The 14,700-nt window shown below is 38.0% G+C and overlaps 1 protein-coding gene across 1 annotated transcript in view; it reads right to left on the reverse strand.

Moving 5' to 3' along the window:
- The window catches only part of Gpc5 (glypican 5), a 518,959-nt gene that overhangs the window by 278,495 nt on the left and 225,764 nt on the right, over nucleotides 1-14,700 (reverse strand). The window lies entirely within an intron of this gene.

Raw genomic sequence — 14,700 nt, forward strand, 5'->3', positions numbered from 1 at the left:
TAGAAAGCAATGACTTTTGAGTTTTAAAACCAGGACCTAGAAGAACAAAGAAAGTTTGCTTTTCAAATTCAAATGCCAATGTTCAGATAAGCACAATTTATGAAAACTAGGCAGATGTGGTGGACACTTGTAATCTAAGCATACAGGAAGAAGAGACAAAATATCTCGGCGGTTAGCTGGAGAGTTGGAATTGCCAGAAACAGAGAGCTCTGGCTTCAGGGAAAAAAAAAAATCAACACCTAAAATGGAGGAGAACACTACTTCACTTTCAGATGTCCTGTGTATATGTGAAGCATGATTGATAAAAGCTCAGAGACAGAAATTAGGGTTCAACCTGAAGGTCAAAAAAGCAAAATAGCCAGCCACTGGCTCTTATCTCTACCTCAGTCCAAATTGAGGATCCTGCCGCCAGGAATCCCAGAAGGAAACTGTGAGTGAGAGCTATCTCCTCCAATCTTATCCTCATCTCTAGTTCTGGAATTAAGGGCATGCTCCACTACTGCCTGGTCTCTATGACAAGCTAGTGCAGCTACTGGTAATGTCAGATGTCCTGCTGTATATACATTGCTTTTATTGGCTGGTGAATAAAGCTGTTTCAGCCAATGACTTAGCAGAGTAAGAGCTAGCTAGAAATATTCCTGAGCTGTTGGCCAAACAGTGTTGTAATTAATATGATTTCTTTGTGACTATTCTACACTGGGCAGCTGGGAAACAAACAAACAGTCTTTGTCTATAATTGGTGCCATTGTGGGCCAACTACACCCACAGAAAAACTGAGAGCTTGGGAAGGAATTTTAGACAAAAAAGAACAGTGAAGCACAGCTTCTTGTAGCGAAATATTTTTCACATAGTCTCTGTTTGCTGGCAGTGAGCAGAGGTGCGGCACCTTAAAAAGAAGGCTTCCTGACTCGGTATAAGCAGCAGAAACTGTACTGCTTCTTGATGTGGGAGTGATTTCTTACTAATAAAGAAACTGCCTTGGCCCATTTTATTGGTTAGAACATAGGTGGGTGGAGTAAACAGAAGGGAATGCTGGGAAAAAGAAGCTGAGTCAAGGAGTCGCCATGGTTCTCCCACTCCAGACAGACGCAGGTTAAGATCCTCCCTGGTAAGCCACCTCGTGGGCTACACAGAATATTAGAAATGGGTTAGAACAATATGTAAGAGCTAGCCAATAAGAAACTGGAACTTATGGGCCAAGCAGTGTTTAAATGAATACAGTTTGTGTGTTGTTATTTCAGGCATAAGCTAGCCATGTGGGGGCCGGGGGCCGGGGATGCAGCCCTGCCACTCCTAAATCAACAGCTTCTTTAAGAGAAGACTTCCTGGTTCGTGCTGGTAGATTGAGGTCCTGAACTTAAATGGGATCTGTGAGCAACATGTTACAAATTGCCTAATGGAGATATAGACCTACTGTGTATATATACTCCTGCACATATATGTGCTATGGGTGTGACTAATCCATATATTTACTTTTCTAGCATCATAAAGATATTATCCTTTAAATTTGGAAGCATGATACATGCATGAAAAAAAGTTAAAAGCTCTTGCTAATTATCCTTCAGTAGTTACGTTACCCATGTCAATTTTTCATCTTGGCCTGGAAACATCACTAAAATATAGAAATCATATATAATTCATACAAGCAATTGAATTGCAATATTTAAAAGGATATGGGAAAGTGTACTCTGAGCATTTATTTAAAGCACCATCTATCAGGTCCATATAAAAATGTATAAATTCTTCAGACTTCAAACTTAACAGATGGGCTTTGCCTCCTAATTTTGCCCTTTCTCTTTCCCTTCAATTCATTTTCTAAGCTAAACTGAGAAGCAGCATTGGAAAGTCATAAATACCATTTTTGATACTTTTAAATACAAAGTAATATAGATAAGAATGTCTTATGATGGCCACAGCCTCTTTCCATTCCACCTTGTAACCTCTTTCCATGCCAACTATTCTTGCTTCGGGTCACACACTCCAGCCAAAATTCACATTTTTATTGAACCATTGCATAAAATATACCTGCATTGCATGAACAAAATTTATGCTTAGCATGTTCATTTTCTCCATTTGGCATTGCCTTTGACATTACTATCCATCTAACCATTCTTCAAAATGCCATTGGCTCCACCTCCATTCGTCATCTATGGGTTCTTTCTGTTCTTTCTGTTTCTCACCCATGTGTTCTTAATAGGCCTAACCTACAACGGTTCCTACTTATAAATCTGCCCCCTCTGATGGATGATGTCCCCTCTCACAGCAAAAGCTCTACCTTGTCCTTCATTTGTTCTGAGGGTTTGATCATCATTAATACCCAACAGATCCTCAAATACTTGGTAAATTAGCCCTAGGTGATGTCTTGGTTTTTAACAGTTTACAGAATCGAAAATTCGTATTATATTCTCTTTTGAAAAGATCCCTTAAAACCCTTAGGATTCTTTAAACCATAGGACCTACTTCTAGATCGTGAAGAATCAGTGTATGCTCATAGTATAGTCTATCAAAATGTTATATGTCTAAATGTCAAGATTACTAACTCAGTAGCAATTGCAGGAAATGAACTACATTGAAATATAATAACCCATTACTATTTAACCTCACTGTGAATTAAGATCCTATAGTATTCCATCACAGATGCCTTCATTATGAATTAGAAAGAACCTGAAGAAGCCATGCATTTGAGTAGCTCCCTCTCCTATCTATATGATGTCATCACATGGAAAAAAAAAACTTAAACTATCCAGAGAGGATTGTTGAGTTGGCTCAGCAGGTAAAGGCCCCTGCCAGCAAAACTGATGACTTGAGCTCAATCCAGAGACACACTTGGTAGGGAAAAATCAACCCCAGGATCTCCTTTGGCCTCTTCCACAACAGCATATATGAAATATCAATTATCGATGTCAGAAAAAAAGTCAAAGGTTATAAAAATCAAAATATTAAAATATTAAGTAGAGGAGTACTTCTATAGTTCCAATAATTTATGGATATTATCACATTAAGAAAGCAAAAATATCACTTATATGTATGTTGCTATGATAGAAAGCAGATCTGTTATCTTTGTGAAAATCTGCACTAAGAATGTAGTATGTTCAGATAGGAATGTTCAGAAAGGAATAATATATATGAAACACCTATATATCTGAAATATGCAGCCAAGGAAGCAGAGAGCAGAGTAAATTCTAATCACTAGCTAACGACCAGACTTGTGCAGTGCTGGCTCAGTAAAGAAAAGGTCTATAACACAATTGCTCATTCATAGCCTGCAGCCTTGTTTGCCCTGAGCTTACTGAAGACAGGGGAGAAACATGGACTAGCATAGTTATTGCTTCATTGCTTTTCATGCCCTTGAGGCCAACAGTACCAGAAGAGTCTCCTGGTACATCACATGCTAAAATATATAAAAGGAAATGCAACCCATCTCTGAAATTTTTTTTCGTGGTTTGTTGACGTGGTCATGCTCAGTTACTACTATAAAATAGAATAACACTTTCAATGGGGCATAATACAGTAATTGCCTTTAATAACAAAAGCAGCATCTTTCATTGAGCAATAAGATAATTCAAAGGTTTTTATCTGAAGATCAAGTGAATGAGTTTCTTTGTAGTGTTTGCATCCCTCCTAGCATAAGCAAAGTTGACCTTGACAGGCTGATGTTTACCCTTTCCCAACTTTCACTACATGGATATTAACAAGCACTCAGACAGAGGGAGGAACATTAGAAAGGCAGTATATATGGATAATTTAGTTCTACAAAATTGGTACCAAGCTATTCCCACACTTAACTGGGTAACATGAACCCCTGGAACTCCACAAATATATATCACACTTAAGTATAAACAGTGGTACAGTATTTTATAAATTGTATATAGTCACACGTACAGTCTAATAAAATACTTTATTAAACTAACATAAATTATAAGTTTGACATATGCCTCATACATTGGGTGTGAAGAGTGGTGCCCAAATAAAGTTAAACTTTGTTCATCTAGAGAACCACGTGCCTTTAACCATGTGACTCTAATTGACATTTGGGTTTGCATTGCATTTGATTAGGCATTTCTAAAAATAAAGTTTTATTCCACTATCCTTATCTTGTGGCAGTTTGTTTCCTTTAAGCCATTTATATATTGTCACGTGTTGTATATCATCTCTATCTTTTCTACTGGAGACAGTAGGCCCTATTTCTAATTTGGACCAAAGCTAATTATCTGGGAAAATATTGGAAAAGAATCACATTTCCAAATGGAGCTTTCCTCTGTGTAATGTCTCCAACCACATGTTTCTTTATTTAATGACATGTATTGATTTTTTTCTCTTACCCATAAAGTCAGTCCACACATAATACAGAACCCAAATTAAAAGCAGTACCTTGCCCACTGTTTGAAAATATCTGTAGAACAAAGGTCAAATGTGCAGTTTGCTAATGGCCTGAGGCAAAGTTAAGGTTAATGTGGCACTAATGAGCAGGCTCAACCCTGTAGAGATGTCTGACCACAGCTGTCAAACAGTCGGCATTTAAAATGTCAGTCTCCAGCTCAGCAGAGGAAATATATAATTACATGCTTCGAGATAAGAACTATTTTCTCTTGCTGTTCTGAATCTATATTTAATCATTTAACTTTATTCTCACCTAAGTCATTCTATTTGAAAAAAAAATATTTTTAGATTTCTATCCCACAGCACTTGAAACTAGTTCAGTGTGTGTGCAATGTATGTAGTTTGATGAACCAAAGGAACAGTTGAAATCTAGGTTTCCCAGCCCAGAGAAATACATGGTCACCATTTCCTAGGAACCAATGCTTTCCATTAATCACAAACAGAGTGTGTTTCAAAAATGTTAAGTCTATGATAACGGTTTTGTTTTTAATATGTTTGTATCACCCAAGGAACTCCTGGGGTCTGTTCTCTGAACCCTATCTGAACCCACTTCCCATCATGGAACTGTGACCTAAGGTTTGTTCAGCATCATTTGCAGAGGCTTTTTTCCTTTCTGGTTAAATGATTCCAGGTTTTCCCATCCTGACAGGAAGTCTTATTCACCTGACAAGATTTCATTTCGTTAAGGACTGACAGGGATTCCTCTCCACTCCAAAAGACATGAAGAATCGATGGTAGGAGAAGCAGCAACATGGAAAGAAATGGGGGATAGAAATGGATTCTGAGAAATTTACAAATATCTTTCCACATCCTTTCTGGCAGCTCTTTTCTGACAGGAGCTCCACGACGAGGCTTCTCCTGTAGTTTTAGTTTAGCCCTGAGCTGACAGTCTACAGCCAGCAGCAAGGATCAAACAAGGCGTCCCCACACTATTCTTCATCATCCCAATAGGAAACATGCGTTCTGAATGCATTTTCCTCTTGTGTGATTTAAAACCCACCCAGAAAATAAAAAAAAATGGACATTCAAGCCTAGATCTAATATCACCATTCTGTATTATGAAAATCTACCTTAAAAGGTGTTGATCATGTTCTTCATTAAAAGAGACTTTAGGCAAAAACATCAAACATTAAAAAGAAAAGAGAAGAGAAGAGAAGAGAAGAGAAGAGAAGAGAAGAGAAGAGAAGAGAAGAGAAGAGAAGAGAAAAGAAGAGAAAAGAAAAGAAAAGAAAAACTTGATCAGATGGAAAAGATTTAAAACAAATCTGGCCACCATAAAAACACTGGGTATCCACTCAAGGAAAAAGATGTAATTTCTTTACAATGTAACTTTTATTCATTTCAATTGAAGTTGCAGCTACTGTGGCAAATTCTACTTGTTGGAATGAGCATGCCAAGCTATTCATAATTGGGTCAAAAGCATCAAGAAAGTTAAGTGAAATGGTACATCTGCAACGCTCCTGATTCTAATTCAGGACACTCCACAGATAACTATTGCCTTCATTTTGAGATTTTATAATCCACCTACACTAGAGAGAATAGTATGTAGTATGTGGTATGTATACTTGTTCATGTTAATGAACTACTAGACTTAGACAGATAGAAAGGCAGACAGATGGGGTCAGGTTTCATGACTAAGTAATACAGATAGAGCTTGTGTAAAGTAGCCAGCTTCATCTACACACTCCTGAGCTGAGACAAAATAAGTTAAGCTGAGCTGAGCAACTTAAGTTAAAATTAAATAAATAGACAGACAGACAGACATGACGGGCTTTTTGTCTCCCTCAATTAGGATCCAATTGAGGATCCTGATTACCAAAATCTCTCTTTGTTCAAATTGATCAGCACTAAGTTAGGGGAAGAAAACCCTTCAAAGACTTTAAGTAATACAGCTATCAAAGAGAAACTGGATTTTTCTGGTGCTCCCAGCTCTTCTGCTTCTGCACAGATGGTCTGTCTGTGTGCTTTCTCTCTCTCTCTCTCTCTCTCTCTCTCTCTCTCTCTCTCTCTCTCTCTCTCTCTCTCTGTGTGTGTGTGTGTGTGTGTGTGTTTGTGTGTGTTGTGCAAGGAATGTGAGAGTATGAGTGTGTAAATATGAGTATATGAGGAGAGAGGTAAGGTAGGGTGAGAGAGGCTGAGAGGGAGGAGAGAGAGGAAGAAGAAGAGAGAAGAGGAGAATGGGGAAGAGAAATGGAGAAAGGAGGGAGAGAGAAGGGGAGAAGGAATACAGCATTTTAGGTCAAGTCTTGGATATTCCTTTTATTGGTACTTAGGAGTAAAGTTAGACTGGATAATACTGTGCCTTCTTAGAATTAGAATATTAATAAAATACTTTATTCTGTTTGCATGTGGACTATTTCTGCTTTTTCTCATTTTTACTTCTCTTTTGTTATCTAATATCCCTTATTATATATAAAAGTAAATTTTCAGATCAGGACTCTACTTACTTAATAAACATTGTTTACCCAGCCTCTTTGACTCCTAAGCAGGGAAGAGGTATGGAGCAGGAAACAGGAACTATACTCCATTTAATATAAAATCACTTCCTAGGTAAAATTCTGGCACCACACAGTTGCTAGCTAGGGATTCACAATGTCCCAGTAGGGGCCTGTCTGTGTGTTTGTGAAAGCCATGGCAGAAGTTACTGCACACTGCTGTAGCCTAAACAGGGACTAGATTTTAACATTATAGTCTTTTACTGATTTTATTGAGCTATACATTTTCCTCTGTTCCCCTTGCCTCTCCCCTCCCCTCCAATCCTCTCCCATGGTCCCCATGGTCCCAATTTACTCAGGAGATCTTGTCTTTTTCTACTTCCCTTGTAGATTAGATCTATGTATATCTCTCTTAGGGTCCTCTATGTTGTCTAGGTTCTCTGGGATTGTGATTTGTAGGCTGGTTTTCTTTGCTTTATGTTTAAAAGCCGCTTATGAGTGAGTACATATAGTAATTGTCTTTCTGGGTCTGGGTTACCTTATTCAATATGATGTTTTCTAGCCCCATCCATTTGCCTGCAAATTTCAAGATGTCATTTTTTTCTGCTGTGTAGTACTCCATTGTGTAAATGTACCACATTTTCCTTATTCATTCTTTGGTTGAGGGGCATTTAGGTTGTTTCCAGATTCTGGCTATGACAAACAATGCTGCTATGAACATAGTTGAGCCCAGAGAAGATTAGTGAGCAGGAGTCAACATGTGTAACTGTTTTACTAAGTTATAACATCCAAAATATATTCAATCTGATGGAAATTAAAGTTTTCTATTCTTCCTAAATTTTTTTTCATTTGTGTGTGTGTGTGTGTATGTGTATCAGGATTGGTTTTAATGGAAAACTATACACAAAGGCAAATAAGATGAAGGTTATAAATCCAGTGATCCTGTTCAATTTACAAGATCCGAAAGTTGTAATATTTGATTTATAACAAGATTCTTGGTAGTGGAAGGTAAACCAATATAGCAAGAGAAGAGCCTTAGTTCTATTGATTTCAAAAGTCATCAAAGAGGAGTCATATTTTCTAGAATACGGGTTGACATGTCTATTAACTCTACAAATGTAAGTCTAAGCACAAAGAATTACCCTGAAACTTGCTTTAAAACTCCATTTGTTCCACTTCCAAGAGAACCAAACCACATGTGATTCTAAAGACACCAGGGAACAGTGCTCTGATTTCTTTCTTAGAGAGGAAAGTTAATGAATAAATACTAAATAATAGAACTGTCTCTGTTAAATGACACCTACACCAGACACACATTTGTTTTACCATTGTAAAGACAGTTGGGAAAATTACAGCTTTGGTGTCTCCTTTAGACAGGCAATGGGAAACAATGCTATTATAGTACCTCTTGGCCCTTCCTGTTCTCCATTTCCCTAATGCATGTTTGTGTCTTTAAAACACTTCAAAGGTCATTGACAGACATACAGTGTTAGAAATATTCTTTGCCTTGCCCAACAAAGTAGAACGTAAAGCTTGAACGTTTGGAGGACCATGCTGCTTCAAATGCAAGCAATATTTCTCCATTTGAACAGGGACAAGCTTTGTTTACTACCTACTTGCCTCCAATAGGCTGTTTAAAAATCCTGAAATGACTTATGTATTCATAAACGTTATCTGCTTCCACATGGCATGAGCTTGTATAGAAGAAAGAAATGAGGGGAAGAAGGAAGGAAGGGAGGTAAAGGAAAGAAAGTAAGGAGAAGGGGGAACAGAATTTTCTTGTGTGTCATTTGGCAAGAATTCCATTCACAGCTTGATTTCCTTGCAGGGGGATATTTTGAGGCTAAAAATGAGACAATTCAACTGTCACATTATAACCACCATTGAAAGCCCCAGGTATACCTGAGAAATCTATTACTTGGAAATCGATTTTTGGAGAAAGAGTTTGACATCTGTCCAACGTAAAGGATTTTCCTTTTCATGGTTTGAAGCATATTTTCTTATTCTTCCTATAGTGAGAAATATGTGAAAATTGTTTCCTCTCATTTAATCCTCAAAATGGCCAAGTGTACTATTACAGGCATCCCAGATTAGCACAATGAACAATACTTAGGAGAGCATCAATGGAGCATGAAAATTTTACAGTATTCGTGATGTTCCCTGACATAAGTCTATAGTTATCCAAACAAGTGAGCAATGAGAGTTCTCGCTCAGCAGTAATAGCTTCATAGTTTTCTACAGCATTCAGTACTTGTCAGTCAAAGCAAAGAAATGAAAATCTATTAGATATTAAACCTGCATGTACATAGCCACCATCCAAGGCCAATTCTAATTGTAATGTGGAATCACATCAGCTACTGGACACTATTTCTCCCCTTTCAGGACAAAAGGTGCTCAGTGTCCATTTAGTTATCTACGGGCTAGCATTACATTAAGATGTTTTATGCAATGGCTGGGAGGTTTCCCACGAGAAAAGAGAAAATAAAAGACAGTCTCTCTCTCTCTCTCTCTCTCTCTCTCTCTCTCTCTCTCTCTCTCTCTCTCTGTCTGTCTCTGTCTCTGTCTCTGTCTCTGTCTCTGTCTCTGTGTGTGTGTGTGTGTGTGTGTGTGTGTGTTTAAGGGCATCGTTCTCTGAATATTAGTTTCATCTGGGGCAAATTGCTTTCCACGACAACACAGCTCTCTCTGTGCTTGTTTATGAGCCTGTCTCTGGGAAGGCTTTATCAGTTCTCTGTGGGGTACATGACCCCCAAAGGTTCAGACCCAGGATCCTAAACCTCTGCCATATGTTTGCTCTGCCTTCTGGCATTAGGTGCTTCCTGTGGGCCTGAGCTCTGACCCCTGCGGTTCCTCATCTTCATTACTCATGTAGGTCTCTGCTCTCGCCTGCGTGTGACTCTGCTCCCTCCCTCCATGCACCTCTCCAGCCTTGCCCCTGGCACCCTGTCTGAAGCTCTGCTGAGGTCTGGCTTGCCCTGGAAGTACTTACTTAGTACCACCACTCGCTAAGTGCTGTTTTAAATGAAACAGAAATTTTCTCATTCAAAGAGCATGACCTTTATTTTACTAAATTAAACTTTCAGGTAATAAATAATAATGACACCTCAAAGGGCTTACTTCCTTTTAGGAAACAGATTGTAAATTGCATTCTTTTTTTTATTATTATAAAAGATAGTAAATTCTCCTCAAAAGTTTCTTTTTTCTGTGCTATGTATGTATTTATGCAAAGAATACTTACATTTCTAATGTTACCTTTAGCCCAGTGTGTTTATTTGATTTATTTACCATTTAAAAATTATATACAGCGAGTATTCTGTAGAATTATCAAGTTTAACTCATTTTATTTTATTAATAAGCATTATAATTAAGTAATTATAAACGCGTGTGTTTTAAGAAACTGATCCACTTAATGCAAATCTATTTTATTTGTATTGTTAAACTAAGTGTTCTTATTGAGTATATGTAAAATTTCCCCTACGCTTAATATATATATATATATATATATATATATATATATATATATATATGATTTGCTTTAGTTAAAAATGGCATTCCCATTCAACACGATAGCCTTGCTTATTGGTCTCTATACACACTGCAATGTCAAGAGTCGATTTCAGTTTCAATTTTTAATAAATATAGCTTCTATTAATCCAAGTGAAAAAAAGCTCACCCAAATCATAATAAACACAGTTTTAAAATGGATATTCTGGGTATGATGTTCCAATGAGAAATTTTTTAAGGAATCATATTTTGTTTCAAAGATTAAATATACACCAAGTATTAAAGGTCCTCCTACTCCTACTTGGACACCAAAATCATACATGACACTATCTCAGTTTTGCAAAGCGCCTAGGACAGTCTCTCTCACTCAAACACACAGGGTGCATGCAGACAATCCCTTCATCACATGTCCTGCTTTGAGAAACTTGGGTAATTGGAAAGCATGCTGGTGAACAGATGGGACCCTGGTGTTGAGGCTGTGTCTTAATTTATTGTCCTGGGGTTTTCCTAATTACCCACTTAATTGGCACAGCCACACCATTTTGAAATAATAATGTTCAGCTAATTATCACTGACTTAAGCTTGCTAATAGCTTATTCTTACCAGCTAACTTCAAGAAATCAAGCAGGGAACAGGAAGTGCCACAGGGAAAATGGCTTTGCCTGGGATGACTGAGACAGCTATATGAGTGCTGTGTCCCCTGTGCTGGTTTGATGAGGAAAGGGTTACAGTTTCTAGCTGAAACTTCCCTGATGGAGCTATGGCGAGCTCCATAACCAGCACATAGCAAACATTCAGTCTTCAGATTGCTCATTTTTTTGTAGAATATAAAAAGCATAATGTAACAGGCTAAATCTAGATAGTTACATCTCCAGAAACAATCATGATCCCACCATATAGCTCAGATCTCTTCTTTCCAATGGTCATGCTTGCACAGTCCACAAAGGACCTTAGCCCAACTCTTATACAGAGTCATGTTTACTATGCAAATAGTTTTTGTCAAATCTTAGAGCAAAAAAAGCACACACATTCACCATGAGAGGATTTTTGCTGTTGCTGCTGCTTTTTGTTCGTCTTGTTTTGTTGTTGTTGTTGTTGTTTATGAATATAAAGGAGAAAAGACAGAGGAGATAATTGATTAGGATTTTGAACTATGACATAAAGGAGACATAGTTATTTAGAAATTGAGTTTCCATTCATTTATATGTGATCTGTATATTTTTTTCTGGGTGCTTTTTATAAATTTAGACATCTCTAGATCAGATTCCCTAGACCCACATTCTGAGTCCAGGAATGGATATGGGCAGATGAGAGAAGTAAAGGCTCTTCTGGAAAAGATTGAGGGAAGCAGCGGGAGAAGGTGGAGAGGTGGGAGTTAAACGGGGTGTGTTCTTTAGGCAGAGGGCAGAGTGACAATGAAGAGCGTGAATAACAGCAGAGGTTCATGTCCATCTCCACCCAGGCAGAAGCCCCTTATACCACCACGGCCTATCTGCAGCTTATGGTTAGACAGACTCACAAACAAAAGAGACTCACAGGACTCGCCCCTCTTCTCTAGATAGAAGACGTGAGTGCTCCCGCTCTCTGCAACCGCCGTGGACAACCTTCTCATTCCCCCCACCATGCATCACTTTCTCACTGCCATTGTGTACTGGAAGTTCATCATTTGCTTTATGAATTTTACAAGGGCTTGCAACTAAGAGTTGCTCTGAGCATCAGAAGAGACTCTGGACTTTTGAAAAGTGTTAATACTGACAAAGACTAAGGGGGTTTAAAGTTGAACTAAACACATTTTGCATTATGAATGGCCGTCAGCGTGTGGGTGCTAAGGAGTAGAATGTGATGGTTTGAATGAGAAAAGTCCCTCACCGGCTCAGGTATTCTTACACTTGTTCTCTAATCAGAGATAGTTTTTGTGGAAGCTCAGGAGGTGCAGCCCTTACTAGAGAGGAAGCAAATCACTGTGGTGGTGGGGGTGGGGGAAGTTCAGATCCCGTAGCTCAGTACCACTTCTAGTCCATGCTTATGGTTGCGGCTTAGACCTGAGGTCTCAGCTTCCTGCTCCAGCAGCCATAACTGGTGCTTATGGCTATACTGCCCAGCCATGATGGACTCTTCTCCCTCTGGAACGGAAAGCTGAAATAAACTCTTTTGTAAGTTTCTTTGACCATGATGCTTCAAGACAGAAATAGAAACAAAACTCATATACGCAGACTTTCCTTTGGTTATGGATAAAGAAGGGAATTCCTTAATACAAAGACTGAGGTGGACTGATCTTCTCTTTTAAGGGAAAATTAACCCATTTGTTCCCACCGCCTCAATGTTCATGTGGCATGCTATTATGAGTGGTGACAGTCAGTTTTGTTTTTCTGGTCTGCTGAAACTTTGTATAGGTGCCCAGTTCCAAGAAATGGCCTCCACAACTGTGCTTGGGACTGAGGAGTGCTTTCATCTATGTATGTGTTTTTAATTTACAGAAATTGAGCATCTTCATCCCTTACTGTTACATGCTTCTCCTCTTTCACTCAATGCATGTTTCCTTAAGTGGAAACATGATCATTGCTTTACATATGGTTTGTGTCTTTAATCCCAGTGCTCAAGGAAAGGCAAAAGTATGAGTTTGAGGCTAACCTGGTCTACAGAGCTAGCTGTAGGACAGCCAGTGCTACACAGAGAGAAAAAAAAAACAAAGCCTCAAAAAAAAGCACAAAAAATTTCTGAAGCTTTGAAATTAGAGTTTATGTTTTTAGAATGAGAAAACAAAGCAGACCATCCATAAAGATGGGAAAAGAAAAAATATGAAAGATACAAAAATATTTCAACATTAAAAACATAAAAAGAAAACACTTGGTCTCAAGATATATCTTGTGGAAGCAATATATCATCCTCTGGAAGGGAGGTGTTATAAACTCAAGAGGATGAGAGAGCATAAGAAAGACAGTGCACTAATGCCTGCTATGGCTGGCTATACAGCCTCACCTATTCCACATGAAACGTATAATATTTTGGAGAGTAAGTAATGAGTGAGCAATAAAATTCAGAATGAGTTTATGAATGAAGCTTCACAATCCATAAACAACAAGCAGAAATAGATTACTATGACAATTAAGCCCTATTCTGAAATAGGAAAATGGTACAGAATTGAAATACTTAAAATATACTCAAGTAAAGACCTTCCATTTGTTCATGCACACTGGGTAGTATGATATTTGGTTATGCTTTATCTGTCTTAACTTATGTAATTAATATATACAATATCCATACTGAAGATATATGTAATTTACATAACTTAAATTACAGTGGATGGCAGTTAGAAACAGAGGACAATGAATCTGCTAGATTCATAATGAGAGCTATTCAACAGCTGTTCTGCACCTTTCACCTGAATCCACTTAGTTTCAGTAATGAATAAAACTTACTGAAGATTTCATTGTCCTAAAGTTTGTACTTGGTTGTTTGGGTGCTAAAATATACTTGACCTTTAGTGCTTAACATTTTAGCTGGGTTTTATTGTAAGACTCTCTGAAGGTAAAATACACTGCTTTTTAAAGCACAAGAGAGAGATTGTTATTCATTCATTAAAAAGGTTTTGGTAAAAAAAAATATACACAAAATACCAGTTCATATTATTTACCAGCAAATAACTAAATATTGATCCCAGAACTGAAGTCCAGCTGAAAAGAATGAGACAATTTAGTGTGCTGCAACCAAAAGGAATAAAATCAGATGAAGAATGCAAATAGACTCATATCTATCACCATGAACACTACTCAAGTCCAAGTGAATCAAAGACTTTAACATAAAACAAGATACACTGAACCTAATGGAAGAGAAAGTGGGGGATAGCCTTGAAGACATTGGCACAGGAGGCAATTTACTGACCAGAACACAGATAGCATAGACACTAAGATCTACAATTAATAAGTGGAACCTCATGAAAATGAAAAGCTTTTGGACGTCAAAGCAAAGGAGCAAATGACACTGTCAATAGGACAAAACAACAGCCTCCAGAATGGGAAAATAATTTTCAGCAACTCTACATCAGACAGAGGGATAACATTCAAAGTTTATAAAGAACTAAACAAACTAGACATCAACAAACCATAGTCCAATTTAAAAACACAATACAGACCTAAACAAAGAATTTTCCCTGTCCTCCCTGCAAGACATGCTAGGGTAATGGAGGCACAGAACTGTGGGAGTGCCCAGCCAATGACTAGTCCAATTGGTGCTTGCTCAAGCTATGAGTGGGAGTCTGATCCTCAACTGCATGGTTGGCCAGGAACTAGAGGAAGGACAGCCCAGAGGCCTCGAATAGAACTGAATATGACTCGCAAAAAAAGGAAAAGGAAAAAAAAAGTCAATGAAATGATACCTAGTG

The sequence above is a fragment of the Alexandromys fortis genome, unplaced genomic scaffold (genome assembly GCF_014885135.2).
Source record: "Alexandromys fortis isolate MF-2015 unplaced genomic scaffold, M_Fortis_MF-2015_v1.1 scaffold_66, whole genome shotgun sequence".
Taxonomy (NCBI): domain Eukaryota; kingdom Metazoa; phylum Chordata; class Mammalia; order Rodentia; family Cricetidae; genus Alexandromys; species Alexandromys fortis.